This window comes from Anomaloglossus baeobatrachus, chromosome 5 (genome assembly GCF_048569485.1).
Source record: "Anomaloglossus baeobatrachus isolate aAnoBae1 chromosome 5, aAnoBae1.hap1, whole genome shotgun sequence".
Lineage (NCBI taxonomy): Eukaryota > Metazoa > Chordata > Amphibia > Anura > Aromobatidae > Anomaloglossus > Anomaloglossus baeobatrachus.
In genome coordinates, this window is record NC_134357.1 from 175,403,739 (window position 1) to 175,424,878 (window position 21,140).

The window sequence follows — 21,140 nt, forward strand, 5'->3', positions numbered from 1 at the left end:
CCACTGCTGAAAATGTGACTAATGTGGAATCTGATGGGTAATCTTTTGTCATGCGAGTGCTATGACAAATGTGCCATTTTTTTCTTTCCTAGCATCTGTATGACATCCATATATCATTGGTATGTAATGCAGATTTTTTCAGCAACTGTTATTCTTTTTAATAATTTCCTGGACCATTTACAGTGTTATATGCCACATAATAGTAATATATTCATAAAAAATGGATGACATACAGAAGGTCCATGTGCGATTTTTTTTTTTCTCCCACCTTTGACTTGCATTGATGACTCATCTACAACAGACAAGTGTAATCACAGTATGCTATGATTTTTTCATCAGTCTGATTTGAGCTAAGGAAAAACTTAAACGTGCTCTGCCTCATTGCCTAACATTGGTCCGAGTGCAATGTAATTTTTTGTCACATTGCACTCGTCCATTTTATACACCAGTATAAGAGTACCCTAACAGTCTCGTGATGACTAGCTTGTCTTCTTCTTTCATTCAGTGAAGCACAGGCTGTAATATTTCTCAAAAAATTGAAAGATTCAGGAAGAGTATCTCGTCATCACCTAACTGTAAGTATACAAAATGCATATGAGTGATCACATAGCAACTACTCAAACCGATTAGGCTGTGTTATGGGGGAGAGAAGAGAAGCCAAACTGAATTTTTTTCGCGAGGGATGTAACATCTAGATCCAACCTCTGGAGGAAAGTACATGCCCTTAGAGCTTAATTAATTAAAACATCTAGTTAAATAACGAGCATTAACACATTAAGGCCCAGCAATTTCGGTTCCCTATATCTCTTTAATGGAGAAAGGAAAAAACAACAAACATTTTATGTACATTCCTACTACCTCCATATAGCAAAAATTAGTGAAATAACCTCTATAAAGTAGGTTTAACTCTACAAAAGCAAAAAAAAATGTAAAAAAAGATATTCAGAGATATATGCACACAGACAACAGGAGAGTACATTTATTCATTAAGATTGCATAAAAATACACTACACTTTGCTACCGATCAGACTCCTTCAGGTTTTTCCTAAAAAAGAAACCTAATCATCTGAAACTCTTTGTATTGTTATGCATTATTGTTGAACAAATATACCCACGTTGTGATAAGGCATTCCTCTTTTGGCAGTGCCCTTATATATTTGCATGCTTTATGCATACATTATTGTTGGCTTTTATTCCTCATGAGTCATCTGTTTTGGCTGTGTGTTGCATTCATTTCCTTCTCTTCCCTTTTTAAAAAGTGAAAGAGGTAAAATGTTGGAACTTTTATTTATCCAATGACCCTTAACAATGGATCAGTGAAAAATGGATGAGATCCAAAAAGAATCTTAAAGTAAAAAGTATGTCTTCTATGTTTCATACATTTTAAATGTATCGTTAAACTTTAATGATGGAGTCTTATCCACAAAAGGGATAAGAATAAGACATGCTCTGAGTCTCACAGATCGAAGATATGGATCTATTTTTAAAACAGATGTGTGTTTGGATCAATAAAATTCTATGGTTCAGTGTTCTGTCTATAAAAACAGTGGAAACCACTGTTTGAATTTAGCCTGAGGCTAGATTCACAAGTCCATGTTTCATATATTCCCTATGAGGCTATCGAGTTTGGGTCCGGGTCAGGAGATTTGTGCTTGGTTCATGGATGTGTAAATTCAGCATAATAATAGCGTACAGATTTTTAAGTAAAGGGATTTCATTAAACTATTTTAATCTTTATTAAACAGGAAGCCTACAAAAGGGGCTTCTCTTATAAAATGTGACTCTTATAATGAATTACCAAAGTAAAATAAGAAAAAAAACAACCTGTAGCGATGACGATCTGCAGTCACACTTGTGAGTAAAAAGACTTCATGGTGTATACTCATTCTTGGTGGAGCCAGTTTTAGACAGATGCATAATTACATCAACCCATTTCCAACCATGTGCTAGCTCCCCCTTGTGGTCTGTTTTGTCTGCATGTTTCCTCTTTTCTGCCTTTGTCAACTACTCCTTTTTCTCTTTTTTCGTTATAGATTGTGTTGTTGATTCTAGTGTGCAGTCATTTCATATTAATGTTAAACTGTTATTGAATAGTTGATGGCTCGCTATTAATTCTTCCTTATTGGATTTTGCATATTCAAATAAGCTGTAAGTCATTGGTGTTCCAAGGTTTGCTTCCACCTGCTCTTGTAACTTATTTAAGATGCACTTTTTCACAGCTTGAGAGATTTAATTATTAAAAGCTGCATGCATAAATATCATTTTTGATCCCCGATGTCACTAACTTCATATTGAAACACTGTAGGTCCGAGCTCCTTAAAACAATTGTCTCCCTCATAGATACAGTGAAGGAAATCATTATTTGATCCCTTGCTAATTTTGTAAGTTTGCCCACTGACAAAGACATGAACAGTCTAAAATTTTATGGGTAGGTTAATTTTAACAGTGACTGATAGACTATCCAAAATAAAATCCAGAAAATCACATTGTATACATTTATTTGCATTTTGCAGAGAGAAATAAGAATTTGATCCCCTGTCAACCATTAAGGGTATGTGCCTATGATCAGAACTCTGCATTCTGTATGCGAGGGTCCTAACCTGCGGGGCCGCAAGACTCGTCCATAGGAGAATGCAGGAGAATGCAGCTGCTTGTACCCACAATCAAGGTTCGGTGTGCTGTGGTATCTCACTTGTGTTCTTCCTATGGGGGACGCTTGCGACTCCGCAGAAAACAATTGACATGCTGCAGGTCGCAAATTCACACCACAGGTCAGTCAGTGTTGGCTGCAGGAAAATCAAGCACAGTGGGCATGGGATTTCTAGAAATCCCATCCACTGTGCTTGTACTATACATTGTAGAATTTTGGATGCAGCTGAAGCATACAAAACGCTGTGAACACTGATCTTGGGCATGTACCCTAAGGGTTATGGCTCCTACAAACCACTTAGATGCTCCTAATTAACTAGCTATCTGCATGAAAGACAACTGTCTTAAATTGTCACCTATATAAAGGACTCCTGCCACAGACTCAACTAATCAGTCAGACTTTAACCTCTACAACATGGGCAAGACTAAAAGAGCTTTCTAAGGATGTTAGGGGCAAGATTATAGACCTACACAAGGCTCTAATGGGCTACAAAACCATAAGTAAGACGCTGGGTGAGAAGGAGACAACTGTTGGTTCAATAGTAACAAAACGGATGAAATACAAAATGAGTGTCAATTGACATCGATCAGGGGCACCATGCCAAAATCTCACCTCATCGGGTGTCCAGGGTCATAAGGAAGGTGAGAGATCAACCTGAAACTACACGGGGAGAACTTGTTAATGATCTTAAGGCAGCTGTGACCACTGTCACCAAGAAAACCATTGGTAACACATTACACTGAAATGGCTTAAAGTCCTGCAGTGCCCAAAAAGTCCCACTGCTCAAGAAAGCCCATGTGCAGGCCCGTCTGAAGTTTGCCAATGAACACCTGGATTATTCTTAGAGTGATTGGGAGAAGGAGCTGTGGTTAAATGAGACAAAAAAAAACAGTTTTTTGCCTTTAACTCAGCTCCCTGTGTTTGGAGGAGGAGAATTTCTGCCCATGACCCAAAGAACAAGAACCATACCCACTGTCAAGCCTGGAGGTGGAAACATTATGTTTTGGGGGTGTCTCTCTGCTAAGGGCACAGGACTACTTCATCACATCATTGAGACAGTGGATGGAGCCATGTAACTTAAAATCCTGAGTGACATACTCCTTCCCATGGGCAGGACATTAAAAAATGGGTCATGGCTGGGTTTTCCAGCATGACAATGACTCAAAACATGCAGCCAAAGCAATAAAGAAGTGGCTCAGAAAAAAACACATTAAGGTCATGGAGTGGCTTAGCCAGTCTCCAAACTTTAATCTCATAGAAAACGTATGGAAGGAGCTGAAGTTCTGACTTGCCACGTGACAGCCTCAAAATCTTAATGATTTAGAGATGATCTACTAAGAGGAGTTGACTAAAATTCCTCCTGACATATGCGCAAACCTCATCATCAACTACAAAAAATGTCTGATTGCTGTGCTTGCCAGAGGGATCAAATACTTATTTCTCTCTGCATAAATTTATATAATTAATACAATGGGATTTTCTGGATTTTATTTTAAATATTCTCTCTTTCAATGTTAAAATTAACCTACCCTTAAAATTATAGACTATTCATGTCTTTGTAAGTGGGCAAACTTACAAAATCAGCAAGGGATCAAATACTTATTTCCTTCACTGTAGATCAGAAAGCTTCCAGCTCCATTTCTTGGTTCTCATTGGCAGCCATGCTGTCTGTGCATGACTGCGGCTCCTAGCCCACAGGTGTCATAAGAGCCCACACTGCATCTTCTCTGCCCTCTGCCCTTGGGAGTGCTGAGTCAGTGGGGTGCAGGCTCATGTGACCACTGTTTGCTGAGAGTCGCAGCCACAGACAAACAGCATGGCTGTCAATGAAAAAGAGGAGATGGAGCTGGAAGCTCTCCGATCTATCTATTGTTTTAAGGAACTCAGACCTACAGTGTTTCAGTATTGGGTCGGTAACATCGGGGACCAAAAATCCTTTCTTGTTGAAATATCATGGCCAGAAACCTGCCCTGAATGTGCCCCCAATATATCTATGAATGTATTTTTTAATAATCAAATCTCTTATACCTCAGATGCTGCAGAACTTGAAAATTCAAACCTCAGCCACTTTAGCAATTGCAGTCATATATTGCGTGGTCGTGACTGGGTCCATGCTGGAAGGGGCCCAACTAACCCCAGTGATTAATTCAGATAGAAAAACATCCAAGTGGCACAGCTGAAGTACATTGTAGTGCAGAGAGTCGATGGTTGACTTGACTACAATGAAAGCTGCCAGCCAATCAGTGGCCAGTAGCTGACATTGGTGTGCCAGGCATTTTAATTTGTAAATAGTGTTGCTATGGTTGCAGACACCAATCCTATGGCAGGAAGGAAGGGAGTCGTCTGCAATCAAACTTCAATATAAGACTACCAAGTTTTGTAATATGTGTATGTAAATTTTATGGCTTGCCCATTGTCAGTCAAAATTTTTTTTGTATTTTTTCCTTTTGTATGCTGGGACGAATAAAGATTTATAAATGGAAAGGAGCTTTTTGGTGCCTTGGAATTTTTTTTTCCTCTGCCAGGCATTGGTGTTCCATGTAAGTGATGTTGTCTGCCATAGCAAGCATGCCAATGTCAGTTGCCAGCCTCGGCACTGGCTACAGAAGAAGATGCCACATGATGTGGTAATGGATGAAGGTAAGAAAAATGTTTATTTATGGGCTAGATTAAGGTTTTTGTATGCGTTAGAGAACAGTGGCAGGAATGGGGACATAAATACCAGGATGGCTCCAGGCTGGGGTGCATATATAGCCGGATGAAGGACATTTATACCAGGAAAAGGCCCAGGATGTTAAACATACAGTGCCTACAAGTAGTCTTCAACCCCCTGCAGATTTAGCAGGTTTGATAAGATGCAAATAAGTTAGAGCCTGCAAACTTCAAACAAGAGCAGGATTTATTAACAGATGCATAAATCTTACAAACCAACAAGTTATGTTGCTCAGTTAAATTTTAATAAATTTTCAACATAAAAGTGTGGGTCAATTATTATTCAACCCCTAGGTTTATTATTTTGTGGAATAACCCTTGTTTGCAATTACAGCTAATAATCGTCTTTTATAAGACCTGATCAGGCCGGAACAGATCTCTGGAGTTATCCAAGTTATCTAGGTTCTTTGGGTGTCTCATGTGGACTTTAATCTTGAGCTTCTTCCACAAGTTTTCAATTGGGTTAAGGTCAGGAGACTGACTAGGCCACTGCAACACCTTGATTTGTTCCCTCTTGAACCAGGCCTTGGTTTTCTTGGCTGTGTGCTTTGGGTCGTTGTCTTGTTGGAAGAGGAAATGACGACCCATCTTAAGATCCTTGATGGAGGAGCGGAGGTTCTTGGCCAAAATTTCCAGGTAGGCCGTGCTATCCATCTTCCCATGGATGCGGACAAGATGGCCAGGCCCCTTGGCTGATAAACAGCCCCACAGCATGATGCTGCCACCACCATGCTTGACTGTAGGGATGGTATTCTTGGGGTCATATGCAGTGCCATCCAGTCTCCAAACGTCACGTGTGTGGTTGGCACCAAAGATCTCGATCTTGGTCTCATCAGACCAGAGAACCTTGAACCAGTCTGTCTCAGAGTCCTCCAAGTGATCATGAGCAAACTGTAGACGAGCCTTGACATGACGCTTTGAAAGTAAAGGTACTTTACGGGCTCGTCTGGAACGGAGACCATTGCGGTGGAGTACGTTACTTCTGGTATTGACTGAAACCAATGTCCCCACTGCCATGAGATCTTCCCGGAGCTCCTTCCTTGTTGTCGTTGGGTTAGCCTTGACTCTTCGGACAAGCCTGGCCTCGGCACGGGTGGAAACTTTCAAAGGCTGTCCAGGCCGTGGAAGGCTAACAGTAGTTCCATAAGCTTTCCACTTCCGGATGATGCTCCCAACAGTGGAGACAGGTAGGCCCAACTCCTTGGAAAGGGTTTTGTACCCCTTGCCAGCCTTGTGACCCTCCACGATCTTGTCTCTGATGGCCTTGGAATGCTCCTTTGTCTTTCCCATGTTGACCAAGTATGAGTGCTGTTCACAAGTTTGGGGAGGGTCTTAATTAGAGTTGAGCGCGGTTCGTGGTTCGTGGTTCTCCAGTTCTAGGCTCGAGTGATTTTGGGGCATGTTCTAGATCGAACTAGAACTCGAGCTTTTTGCAAAAGCTCGATAGTTCTAGAAACGTTCGAGAACGGTTCTAGCAGCAAAAAACAAGCTAAATCATAGCTTGGTTTCTGCTGTAATAGTGTAAGTCACTCTGTGAATCACACTATTATCACATTTCAGTGTATAGTGTGCGTGAACAGCGCCTTCAGATGACTGCTGTTTGTATAATGGCGATCGCCATTTTTTTTTTTTTTTTTCTTGTCTTCCTTCCCTAAGCGCGCGCGTCTTGTGGGGCGGGCCAGCATGTCAGCCAATCCCAGACACACACACAGCTAAGTGGACTTTGAGCCAGAGAAGCAACGGCATGTGTGATAGGATGTCCATGTCACATGTCCCTGCATTATAAAACCGGACATTTTCTTCCAGGACGTCATTATCTGCCTTCTGCGTCTTTAGTGTCAGACATCACTGTCGCAGCTCCGTCCTCCTGAGTCCTATAGCCGATACAGCTGTATGCGCTGCATACACAGCGTTAGACAGCTTAGGGAGAGCACTTTATAGCAGTCCTTTTAAGGGCTCAAACCGGCAGGGTCAGAGAGCCATAGGTGACAGGTCCTGCAAACAGCAACAGCGTCTGTGTAGCCAAGGTCAGGGATTTCCTCCCTGCATTTCACCATTAGGAGGGAATAGAAAGGCAGGCTTCCATTCCTCTACCCAGAGCACCACAATCCTGCCACTGTACCCTCTTGTCCTCTGCACACTCCAACTCATTATAACTAAGCCATTATACTAGCAAACACTCAGTGTACCTAGTGGCATCCTATCTGTGGCTATTGGACTTTGCTATAGTCCCACTAGTGCAAAGACATTTGCAGAGCACGTCTGCCTGCATTGCACACTCCAACTTTTTTAAACTGAGCCATTTTACTGGCAAACACTCAGTGTACCTAGTGGCATCCTAAACGTGGCTATTGGACTTTGCTATAGTCCCACTAGTGCAAAGACATTTGCAGAGCACGTCTGCCTGCATTGCACACTCCAACTTTTTTAAACTAAGCCATTTTACTAGCAAACACTCAGTGTACCTAGTGGCATCCTAAATGTGGCTATTGGACTTTGCTATAGTCCCACTAGTGCAAAGACATTTGCAGAGCACGTCTGCCTGCATTGCACACTCCAACTTTTTTAAACTAAGCCATTTGACTAGCAAACACTCAGTGTACCTAGTGGCATCCTAAACGTGGCTATTGGACTTTGCTATAGTCCCACTAGTGCAAAGACATTTGCAGAGCACGTCTGCCTGCATTGCACACTCCAACTTTTTTAAACTAAGCCATTTTACTAGCAAACACTCAGTGTACCTAGTGGCATCCTAAACGTGGCTATTGGACTTTGCTATAGTCCCACTAGTGCAAAGACATTTGCAGAGCACGTCTGCCTGCATTGCACACTCCAACTTTTTTAAACTAAGCCATTTGACTAGCAAACACTCAGTGTACCTAGTGGCATCCTAAACGTGGCTATTGGACTTTGCTATAGTCCCACTAGTGCAAAGACATTTGCAGAGCACGTCTGCCTGCATTGCACACTCAAACTTTTTTAAACTCAGCCTTTATACTAGCAAACACTCAGTGTACCTAGTGGCATCCTATACGTGGCTATTGTACTTTTGTCTATTCACACTATTGTAAACATATTTGCAGCATGTCTGCCTGCATTGCACACTCAAACTTTTTTAAACTCGGCCATTATACTAGCAAACACTCAGTGTACCTAGTTGTATCCTAAACGTGGCTATTGTACTTTTGTCTATTCACAGTATTGGAACGTTATTTGCAGCACGTCTGCCTGCATTGCACACTCAAACTTTTTTAAACTCAGCCTTTATACTAGCAAACACTCAGTGTACCTAGTGGCATCCTAAACGTGGCTATTGTACTTTTGTCTATTCACATTATTGTAAACATATTTGCAGCATGTCTGCCTGCATTGCACACTCAAACTTTTTTAAACTCGGCCATTATACTAGCAAACACTCAGTGTACCTAGTTGTATCCTAAACGTGGCTATTGTACTTTTGTCTATTCACAGTATTGGAACGTTATTTGCAGCACGTCTGCCTGCATTGCACACTCAAACTTTTTTAAACTCAGCCATTATACTAGCAAACACTCAGTGTACCTAGTGGCATCCTAAACGTGGCTATTGTACTTTTGTCTATTCACACTATTGTAAACATATTTGCAGCATGTCTGCCTGCATTGCACACTCAAACTTTTTTAAACTCAGCCATTATACTAGCAAACACTCAGTGTACCTAGTGGCATCCTAAACGTGGTGTGATAACACGCTCCGGGATCGCCTTTGCTGGGTTCAAAGGGCACGTATTCACCTCAGGCAGACAGCCGAATTCAAGGTGTAACTGACGCTTGGTCAGGTTTATTGCAGTGAAGCATAAACAAAAAGAAAAAAAACACCAACAAAATAAATCCTTGCCTGTCCGGCGCTAACTATACACGGTGTTATCCTAACTATCAACTGGAGGGCTTCTCCCTTCCAGCTACACCATACAAACATCAGGCACTGCTCCTCACAAGTGTCTCCTACACAGACAGGCTTACTGTGTTCCCAGATGGAGACCCTCCCCCAACTTCCCAGATTCCTTTTACCTCCGTCCTTCACCTCCCATTAATCCATTAGTAGCCAGGTGATCCTGGCCAGGCTAAGTCACATAGGACCGATACCGGGGTGAGATATACCTGCCCTCATCCACTAATCCCACATGAGTCTCACAGTGGCTATTGTACTTTTGTCTATTCACACTATTGTAAACATATTTGCAGCATGTCTGCCTGCATTGCACACTCAAACTTTTTTAAACTCAGCCATTATACTAGCAAACACTCACTGTACCTAGTTGTATCCTAAACGTGGCTATTGTACTTTTGTCTATTCACAGTATTGGAACGTTATTTGCAGCACGTCTGCCTGCATTGCACACTCAAACTTTTTTAAACTCAACCATTATACTAGCAAACACTCAGTGTACCTAGTGGCATCCTAAACGTGGCTATTGTACTTTTGTCTATTCACACTATTGTAAACATATTTGCAGCATGTCTGCCTGCATTGCACACTCAAACTTTTTTAAACTCAGCCATTATACTAGCAAACACTCACTGTACCTAGTTTTATCCTAAACGTGGCTATTGTACTTTTGTCTATTCACAGTATTGGAACGATATTTGCAGCACGTCTGCCTGCATTGCACACTCAAACTTTTTTAAACTCAGCCATTATACTAGCAAACACTCACTGTACCTAGTTGTATCCTAAACGTGGCTATTGTACTTTTGTCAATTCACAGTATTGGAACGATATTTGCAGCACGTCTGCCTGCATTGCACACTCAAACTTTTTTAAACTCAGCCATTATACTAGCAAACACTCAGTGTACCTAGTGGCATCCTAAACGTGGCTATTGTACTTTTGTCTATTCACACTATTGTAAACATATTTGCAGCATGTCTGCCTGCATTGCACACTCAAACTTTTTTAAACTCAGCCATTATACTAGCAATCACTCACTGTACCTAGTTGTATCCTAAACGTGGCTATTTTACTTTTGTCTATTCACAGTATTGGAACGTTATTTGCAGCACGTCTGCCTGCATTGCACACTCAAACTTTTTTAAACTCAGCCATTATACTAGCAAACACTCACTGTACCTAGTTGTATCCTAAACGTGGCTATTGTACTTTTGTCTATTCACACTACTGCAAATCTATGTGCAGCACCTCTGCATGACAACCTCCTGCTCTGTTTTTAATAAGCTATAATGATAGCACAAAATACTGCCATTTAGTGGCATCATAGAACTGGCTGTTGTATTCCATTAGTGCCCCACTGGTGACAAGCTATTTATAGCACCTCTACATGACACCCTCATGCACATTTTGATACGCTAATGTTATAGCAAACTCATGGAATTCATTGCTGCATTTCATAATTCGGAGGGATAGAAAGTCAGGCTTCCTTTAGCTTTTCCTTCTGTTCATAGACAGCATCTCCAAGACAAATTTCCCCTCCACGTCTAAGTGTGGAGAGTCAGCTAGTGCGCATGCGTGTGCCGATGTACCCCAGCTGCAGCATAATTACAGTGTTTCGCGTAGTGAGTATGCTCAGCCTGACTGTGTTATTCCTGACGCTAAGTCTTCTTTTCGGGATACAGCGCATGCTCCCACACTAAGTGTGAAAAGCCTCTTTGCACAGGTGCTTGCATTCCGTGCCGGGTCTAAGTCCTGTTTTGTGCCTAGACACCATGCTAAAGCTGATAGTCTTTTTTCAGAGACTGTATTTCATGCTACTGAGCATGCTCAGGCACTTCCTGCATCAGAGACTAGGTCCGGTAATGAACTCTTTGGCCCTGGCCCTGATGTGGGGGTCCCATATAGACCACAGGGCATCAGGTGTCCTCCCAAATGGCTTGCAGAGGCCCACACCTATGACTTGTCACCGCATTATTGATGGTCAGACGATGACTGGTGAGGTGTTTGGGTCATGGCAGCCATGAGGTCATAATTGAAGTTGCGTTTCCAAATAGGACGCTAGTTTTGCCACTGATGACGTGTCACTCTACTTTTGTCTCCAGGAGGTGCATTGTGGTTCACCCTGGTTTGGGGCGGACCCAGGTTATAAAAGGGGCTGGAGCCAGCAAGGAGGTGCGCAGTCTTCTATTATGCTCCGAAAGAGCACACCTCCATGTGTTGAACCCATTGCGGCTTTAGGCCAGAGGTAGGCAGGGATAGGGTGGTGGATGCAGGCCACCACCACAGTTGGTAACGCAGAACGGTTAAGACCAGCTCCTGTCCTAACAGTCCTGCTTGTGCAGCCCAGTGGCATTAACAGGCCTGCTGCTGCTGATGCGCCTGCTGTCCACAGGTGTGGCCCCTACGCACACGGTCAGCGTACTCAATGGCCCCTGTGTTGTTAACAGGGAGTTCCTGGGCTGGGTGGGCATGTGGACCCTGTGACGCTAACAGGGCTCACAGTCTCCAGATCCGAATGGCGTCTAACTCGGTTCAGGCTACTATTAGTTTCATAGCCACACAGCTCTGTATCCTCCACCAAACCTTCAAGTTGCCAACCTCTCCTTTTCCAACTGGGAGCACGGTGGACACTGACTGCTGATGGGGATATATACCTTTCTCTTTCTTTTCTTATTAATTTTCGTTATATAGCGGTCACAGATTATATACCACTTTATCCAAATCTGCCAGTCCCACTGTAACAGATGTTGTTTCTTCAGCAAATGTTACAGTTGCTTAACCACCAAATCCACGGACCAAAACTTTTTTCCCCTTTCCAACACACCTGTTCCCCTTTCCAACAGCATCTGTCCTTTTTCAACTCATTTTGGGATATGACCAAAAGTGCAACTGTGCAGGGACACCGTACTCAACGCCATCTCAGCACAGCAGCCATCCCTCGGTCCCTCCCATGTGGACAAGTAAAAGACCATTTCCTCCTATCCATGACAAAGCGTTGAGATTCACTCTGTGCAGCACTGGTGTTTAGTGGAAAAGTAGATCTAAGATTGCGTACCACATTCTGCAGATACTCCTGTATACGTGCGTCTATTTCTATGGCAGGAATTAGTTCGCCAAATTTTGTCTTGTACCGGGGATCTAACAGTGTGGCAACCCAGTATTCAGGATTACTTCAAATTCATACAATCCGAGGGTTATGTAGGTAGTGCAGTAAGAAGGCGCTCATGTGTCTTGTGCATCCAGGAGGACCAAGTCCTTGGTGTGTTGGTGGCAGAGAGGTGAGAATCGTGCATCCTTCCTCTGCCCTCTACCCACAACCTCGCACAACCGAAATGTGAGCAAGCTCTCACTCATCTGCTGAGTCTTCCATGCCCATCGCCAGTTCGTCCTCCATTTCTTCATGGGCTCCTGCACTTTCATCAACACTTTTTGCTGATACTATGCGCCCTTGTTAATCCCTCTCCCTCACCATGACTGCCGCATAGGTGCCGCTGACCATCTGGACCTCGTAGATCTTGTTATCCCTTCCGCATATGACTCCTCCTGTACTTCCTCCCCTTCCTCTTGTCCCAACACCTGACTCCGAATAATAATTACAGTGTGCTCCATCATGTAGATGACCAGAATTGTCACGCTGAGAATGACATTGCCAGTACTAAACATCTTCGTCGACATTTGTGAACTGTGTAGCAGGGTGCATAGGTCCTTGATCTGACACCACTCCAGCAGCGTGATCTGCACCACCTCTTGATCAAGTTATCCCAGGCTATATGTCATACCGTATTTCAGCAGGGCTCTGCGGTGCTGCCACACACGCTGCAACATGTGCAGATTCCAATTCCTGCGTGTCGGAACATCGCATTTCCGGCGTTTAACTGCCAGACCCTAAGACTTCCGGAGTGATGAAAGTTGTGGAGCTGCTGTGTGCGCACGATGGAAGTGAGCACATAGCGAGCGTGCCCGCTGCACAAGGCCATGTAGGCCGTGATGGTGTTTTAAAAATTGCTGGAGAATCAGATTCAACACGTGAGCCATACAAGGCACGTGTGTCACATTGCCCTGAGGATGGCCCGCAGCCAGGTTTGCATCATTGCCGCACACGGCTGTTAAGTCACCAATGGAGTCCGCTCCGGCAATTTGTACTCCAGTCGCCAGGTGACAACGTGTTCCTTTCATGCATAGTGCTGATGATGGGAGAGGAGTCGATGCCAGTGGCGCAGGTGGACGCAGGTTATGCTCACCCACTGGGCTGCATTACCTTGACAGATGCAGAATCTCTGGCTGAATGTAGCTGGTGGGTATCTCACAGATGAAATACCATCATTCAGCTACAACCAATGTGAAGACACCACACCCTTTTTTATGCCCATCCTGTCTGCAGACCACTGCCAGACATAGCTATGAACCTCTGGTTAATTTTACCCCCAGTTCAGTTTTATGATTTTGTGTGCTTGTTACCTGACTACTTTTCCTGCTTGCTGTTTATGTACCTTGTTGGCCGATCCGCATTTCACCTCTGCTTGTTTTCTGATTAAGTCATGGCCGTCCCATTCTGTTCCTGTTCCTCAATTAATGTTTTGACCCTGCCTGACTACTATTCTCTGGAATAGCGGTGTGACTCACATTTCCCATACATTTCAAAGTAAAACTTTGACCGCCTGATGGCATTGAGCTCTGCTGCCAGCATAGTAAGGAGGTGTGTGGTAGTCCTTGTGCGCAGTTGCAAGGAAGGGTGGCCTGACCACACAGGGTTTGCGCCAAGGTGGAGGACCCACACGAGGTTGAAGAGGCAGAAGCAGTGTATTAACTTCTACATACAGAACAAGGATTGAAACAACTCGTGGGGACGGCAAGACTTGTACAGCAGACCCTTCTCCATCTCTCACCATAGTTTGTCAGTGCCCAGTCAGCGACATGTAACGTCCCTATCCATGCTTACTGGTCCAAGTATCGGTGGTGAAATGCACCTGTTCACACACAGAGTTTCTCAAGGAAGCGGTGATGTTGGGTGCGACATGCTGGTGTAGCGCAGGCACACCTTTCTTAGAGAAGTAGTGGTGACTGGGCATCTGGTACTGGGGCACAGTGACAGACATAAGGTCTCTAAAACCCTGTGTGTCCACCATGCGGAAAGGCAGCATTTCGGTAGCCAACAGCTTACAGAGGGATAGAGTCAACCTCTTAGCTTTGTCATGGGTCGCAGGAAGTGGCCTTTTATTTGACCACATCTGAGGGACAGAGATCTGGCTGCTGTGTGTAGATGGTGTTGAGTAGGGTGTCCCTGGAAAAATGCAGGTTTGTGAGGAAAGTGCAGGCGGAGACATGATGTTGCCTTCATCTTGCCTTCAGATCTGTTCATCTTGTATCATTTTTAAAAAACACAGCAAGCAAGGGTTACTCCAAGCGGAGTCTACCTTTTTTCCAAAAATTGGGCACACAGACACCCCATCAGTGGCAGCACTTGTGCCATAGCTGCAAACAGGATGTTTTGATTTGCATCAAGCACATTCAAAAATACGCCATAATTAACCGTCCCCAGCATGACACCGGGGTAGGTAGATAAAGTCTTTGCTGAACCATAACTTGGTCATCTTGTCTCCTTTTAAAAACAATGTAAGCAAGGGTTACTCCAAGCGGAGCCTCCCTTTTTTCCAAAAATTGTGCCCCACACACACCCACCCATTCAGTGGCAGCACTTGTGCCCTAGTTGCAAACAGGATGTTTTGATTTGCATCAAGCACATTCCAAATCCACAAGCATTTACTCTCCCCAGGATGACACAGGGGTAGTAAATTCATTCTGGATCCATGACTTGTTCATTTTGATGAACGTCAGTCTGTCCACATTGTCACTGGACAGACGCGTGCGCTTATCTGTCAGCACACACCCAGCAGCACTGAAGACACGTTCAGAGACAACGCTGGCAGCTGGACACGACAAAATCTTCAAGGCGTAACTGGAGAGCTCTGGACATTTTTCTAGATTTGAAGCCCAAAAGGAGCAAGGCTCCATTTGAAAAGTCATTGCATCGATGTTCATTTGGAGATACTCCTGTATCATCCTCTCCATCCGTTGACTATGTGTCAGACTTGTTGTCTCTGGTGGCCTTGCAAAGGAGGGTTTAAAAAAATTATTAAAAGATTCCATAAAATTGCTGTTACCAGCACCAGATCCGGTCCTACTGGTACGGGTAGACTGTTGAAGATGACGAGGCCGTCCCATGTTTGTCAAGTTCCAACTGGAAGAATCACTCCCTTCACCTGCACGGTTGTTTGGTGGAAAAGCCGAGCTAAGATCGAGTAACAGCTTCTGCTGATACTCCTGCATACGTGCGTCCCTTTCTATGGGTGGAATTATGTCACAAAATTTGGACTTGTACCGGGGATCTAATAGTGTGGCAAGCTAGTAGTCATCATCACTTCTAATTTTGACAATACGAGGGTCATGTTGGAGGTAGTGCAACAAGAAGGCACTCATGTGTCTTGCGCAGCCATGCGGACCAAGTCCACGCTGTGTTTGTGGCATAGAGGTGCTAACCGTTCTTTCTTCCTCTGACATCTCCCCCCAACCTCTTTCAACTGAAATTTGACCAAGCTCCCCCTCATCTGCTGAGTCTTCCATGTCCATGGACAGTTCGTCCTCCATATCTTCATGTCCTCCTGCACCTTCCTCAACATCTCTCCTGCTACCATGCGCCCTTGTTGATCCCTGTCCCCCATGGTCCCATGCCTGCCGCGTTGGTGATGATGAACGTCTGGACCTTGGTGATGTTGTTGTGTCTTGCGCATATGAATCCTCCTGTAGTTCCTCCCCTTCCTGTTGTCCCACCCCCTGACTCCGAATAGTGTTTAGCGTGTGCTCCAGCATGTAAATGACTGGAATCGTCATGATGATAATGGCATTGTCAGCGCTAAACATATTCGTCGCCATGTCGAAACTGTGCAGAAGGGTGCATAGGTCCTTGATCTGAGATCACTCCATCAGGTTGATCTGCCCCACCTCTGCATCTCGTTGGCCCAGGCTATACGTCATGACGTATTGCACCATGGCTCTGCGGTGCTGCCACAGTCGCTGTAACATGTGGAGAGTTGAATTCCAGCGTGTCGCCACATCGCATTTCAGGCAATGAACCGGCAGGCCGAAAGACTTCTGGAGCGATGCAAGTCGCTCAGCTGCGGCGCTTGAACGGCGGAAGTGAGCAGACAGTTTTCGTGCCCTGTTCAGAAGGCCATCTAGGCCGGGATAGTGTGTTAAAAATTGCTGGACGACAAGGTTCAACACGTGAGCCATACAAGGTACGTGTGTCACCTTGCCCAGGCGAAGTGCCGCACCCAGGTTTGCAGCATTGTCGCACACGGCCTTACCAGGCTGCAGGTTGAGTGGAGACAACCATTTATGAAACTCGGACCGCAGAGCTGACCACAACTCCTCAGCTGTGTGACTCTTATTCCCAAGACATGTCAAGCTAAAGACCGCCTGATGCCGTTGCGCTCTGCTGCCAGCATAGTAATGAGGGTTGCGTGATTCCTTCTGCGCAGTGAGAACGCTGGTGGCCTGACCAGGCAGGCTTGGGGCGGAGGTGGAGGACCCAGATGAGGTGGAGGATGCAGAAGCAGTGGTGGAACTTGGACAGACAGAGGATTGACACACAAATCGTGTGGACGGCAAGACTTGTGCAGCAGACCCTTCACCATCTATCACCATAGTTACCCAGTGGCCAGTCAGCGACATGTAACGTCCCTGTCCATGCTTACTGGTCCAAGTATCGGTGGTGAAATGCACCCGTTCACACACAGAGTTTCTCAAGGAAGCGGTGATGTTGTGTGTGACATGCTGGTGTAGCGCGGGCACACCTTTCTTAGAGAAGTAGTGGCGACTAGGCATCTGGTACTGGGGCACAGCGACAGACATAAGGTCTCTAAAATCCTGTGTGTCCACTAGGCGGAAAGGCAGCATTTCGGTAGCCAACAGCTTACAGAGGGATAGAGTCAACCTCTTAGCTTTGTCATGGGTCGCAGGAAGTGGCCTTTTATTTGACCACATCTGAGGGACAGAGATCTGGCTGCTGTGTGTAGACGGTGTTGAGTAGGGTGTCCCTGGAAAAATGCAGGTTTGTGAGGAAAGTGCAGGCAGAGACATGATGTTGCCTTCATCCAACGTTGGTGCTATCGATGTTTGAGAGAGCTGTACACAATCACTTGTTTCCCCTTCCAAACCAACTGACGACCTACCAAGCAAACTACCTGTTGCGGTTACAGTGGTGGAAGTTGTGGGTGGAAAACCAGGTGTGACAGCTGTCCCCACAGTCCTAGAAGATGACGAGCGCGCGGATGCACTGGAAGGGGCAGGCGGTGGATGGTTGGCTCCGCTAGGCCGCATTGCAGCACGGTGAGCTTCCCACCAGGCCATATGATATTTATTCATGTGACGATTCATGGAAGAAGTTGTCAAACTGCTGAGGTTTTGACCTCTACTAAGATAACCATGCCAAATGTTACAGATCACATAATTAGGGCGATCTTTTTTTATGTAAAAAAAGGACCAGGCTAGGCAAGGCTTAGAGGCCATGCGACCTGTTGATCCACCCCGAATAATGCTCAGAGGCAGAGTGTTGGCTGAGGATGCAGTTGTAGACGTGCTACCAGTGCTCCGACTGTGTCCAGGAAGGCGCAAGGTTACTTCGACGTCGGTTTCATCCTCCTCCACCGCCTCTGTTGACCTCCTCGAGTGTCTGACTGTGGGTTGACAGTAGGTGGGATCTAGGACTTCATCATCAATTGTTGTGTTTGCACTCCCCTCCCCCTCAGACAGAGCCTCTTCTTGCCCTGACCGAATATTTAAGTTGTCATCCCAATCGGGTATCTGCGTCTCATCTTCATCAGTATGTTCCTCATTGTCTATAACCACATTTGTTGGAAAGGCAGCATTTTGGTAGCCAACAGTTTGCAGATGATGAAAGTCAACCTCCAAGCCATGTCATGCCCTTCTAAAAGCATGTAAAACACAGCGAGGGGACTCCAACCACAGTCTCCCTCGTTTCCACTAACTGGGCCACACACACCCCACTTGACTGGCATCGGTTGAGCCCCCTTTTGAAAAAGAAAAAGATGCTTTGCATGAAGCACTCTCAAAAATACGCGTGCCTTTCCCGTCCCCTGGCTGACCCAGGGGAAGAAAAGTCCTCTGAGAGCCATGACTTGTTCATCTTGGTTCTTTTAGAGACACAGCGAGGGGACTCCAACCACAGTCTCCCTCGTTTCCACTAACTGGGCCACACACACCCCACTTGACTGGCATCGGTTGAGCCCCCTTTTGAAAAAGAAAAAGATGCTTTGCATGAAGCACTCTCAAAAATACGCGTGCCTTTCCTGTCCCCTGGCTGACCCAGGGGAAGAAAAGTCCTCTGAGAGCCATGACTTGTTCATCTTGGTTCTTTTAGAGACACAGCGAGGGGACTCCAACCACAGTCTCCCTCGTTTCCACTAACTGGGCCACACACACCCCACTTGACTGGCATCGGTTGAGCCCCCTTTTGAAAAAAAAAAAGATGCTTTGCATGAAGCACTCTCAAAAATACGCGTGCCTTTCCCATCCCCTGGCTGACCCAGGGGAAGAAAAGTCCTCTGAGAGCCATGATTTGTTCATTTTGGGTCTTTTAGAAACACAGCGAGGGGACTCCAACCACAGTCTCCCTCGTTTCCACTAACTGGGCCACACACACCCCACTTGACTGGCATCGGTTGAGCCCCCTTTTGAAAAAGAAAAAGATGCTTTGCATGAAGCACTCTCAAAAATACGCGTGCCTTTCCCGTCCCCTGGCTGACCCAGGGGAAGAAAAGTCCTCTGAGAGCCATGATTTGTTCATTTTGGGTCTTTTAGAAACACAGCGAGGGGACTCCAACCACAGTCTCCCTCGTTTCCACTAACTGGGCCACACACACCCCACTTGACTGGCATCGGTTGAGCCCCCTTTTGAAAAAGAAAAAGATGCTTTGCATGAAGCACTCTCAAAAATACGCGTGCCTTTCCCGTCCCCTGGCTGACCCAGGGGAAGAAAAGTCCTCTGAGAGCCATGATTTGTTCATTTTGGGTCTTTTAGAAACACAGCGAGGGGACTCCAACCACAGTCTCCCTCGTTTCCACTAACTGGGCCACACACACCCCACTTGACTGGCATCGGTTGAGCCCCCTTTTGAAAAAGAAAAAGATGCTTTGCATGAAGCACTCTCAAAAATACGCGTGCCTTTCCTGTCCCCTGGCTGACCCAGGGGAAGAAAAGTCCTCTGAGAGCCATGACTTGTTCATCTTGGTTCTTTTAGAGACACAGCGAGGGGACTCCAACCACAGTCTCCCTCGTTTCCACTAACTGGGCCACACACACCCCACTTGACTGGCATCGGTTGAGCCCCCTTTTGAAAAAGAAAAAGATGCTTTGCATGAAGCACTCTCAAAAATACGCGTGCCTTTCCCATCCCTTGGCTGACCCAGGGGAAGAAAAGTCCTCTGAGAGCCATGATTTGTTCATTTTGGGTCTTTTAGAAACACAGCGAGGGGACTCCAACCACAGTCTCCCTCGTTTCCACTAACTGGGCCACACACACCCCACTTGACTGGCATCGGTTGAGCCCCCTTTTGAAAAAGAAAAAGATGCTTTGCATGAAGCACTCTCAAAAATACGCGTGCCTTTCCCGTCCCCTGGCTGACCCAGGGGAAGAAAAGTCCTCTGAGAGCCATGATTTGTTCATTTTGGGTCTTTTAGAAACACAGCGAGGGGACTCCAACCACAGTCTCCCTCGTTTCCACTAACTGGGCCACACACACCCCACTTGACTGGCATCGGTTGAGCCCCCTTTTGAAAAAGAAAAAGATGCTTTGCATGAAGCACTCTGAAAAATACGCGTGCCTTTTCCGTCCCCTGGCTGACCCAGGGGAAGAAAAGTCCTCTGAGAGCCATGATTTGTTCATTTTGGGTCTTTTAGAAACACAGCGAGGGGACTCCAACCACAGTCTCCCTCGTTTCCACTAACTGGGCCACACACACCCCACTTGACTGGCATCGGTTGAGCCCTCTTTTGAAAAAGAAAAAGATGCTTTGCATGAAGCACTCTCAAAAATACGCGTGCCTTTCCCGTCCCCTGGCTGACCCAGGGGAAGAAAAGTCCTCTGAGAGCCATGACTTGTTCATCTTGGTTCTTTTAGAGACACAGCGAGGGGACTCCAACCACAGTCTCCCTCGTTTCCACTAACTGGGCCACACACACCCCACTTGACTGGCATCGGTTGAGCCCCCTTTTGAAAAAGAAAAAGATGCTTTGCATGAAGCACTCTCAAAAATACGCGTGCCTTTCCCGTCCCCTGGCTGACCCAGGGGAAGAAAAGTCCTCTGAGAGCCATGACTTGTTCATCTTGGTTCTTTTAGAGACACAGCGAGGGGACTCCAACCACAGTCTCCCTCGTTTCCACTAACTGGGCCACACACACCCCACTTGACTGGCATCGGTTGAGCCCCCTTTTGAAAAAGAAAAAGATGCTTTGCATGAAGCACTCTCAAAAATACGCGTGCCTTTCCCGTCCCCTGGCTGACCCAGGGGAAGAAAAGTCCTCTGAGAGCCATGATTTGTTCATTTTGGGTCTTTTAGAAACACAGCGAGGGGACTCCAACCACAGTCTCCCTCGTTTCCACTAACTGGGCCACACACACCCCACTTGACTGGCATCGGTTGAGCCCCCTTTTGAAAAAGAAAAAGATGCTTTGCATGAAGCACTCTCAAAAATACGCGTGCCTTTCCCGTCCCCTGGCTGACCCAGGGGAAGAAAAGTCCTCTGAGAGCCATGACTTGTTCATCTT

At 45.6% G+C, this 21,140-nt stretch overlaps 1 pseudogene; it reads right to left on the reverse strand.

Moving 5' to 3' along the window:
• Window positions 1-1,869: 1,869 nt before the first annotated feature.
• Window positions 1,870-4,313, reverse strand: LOC142312698 (RWD domain-containing protein 4 pseudogene; annotated as a pseudogene).
• Window positions 4,314-21,140: the final 16,827 nt, after the last annotated feature.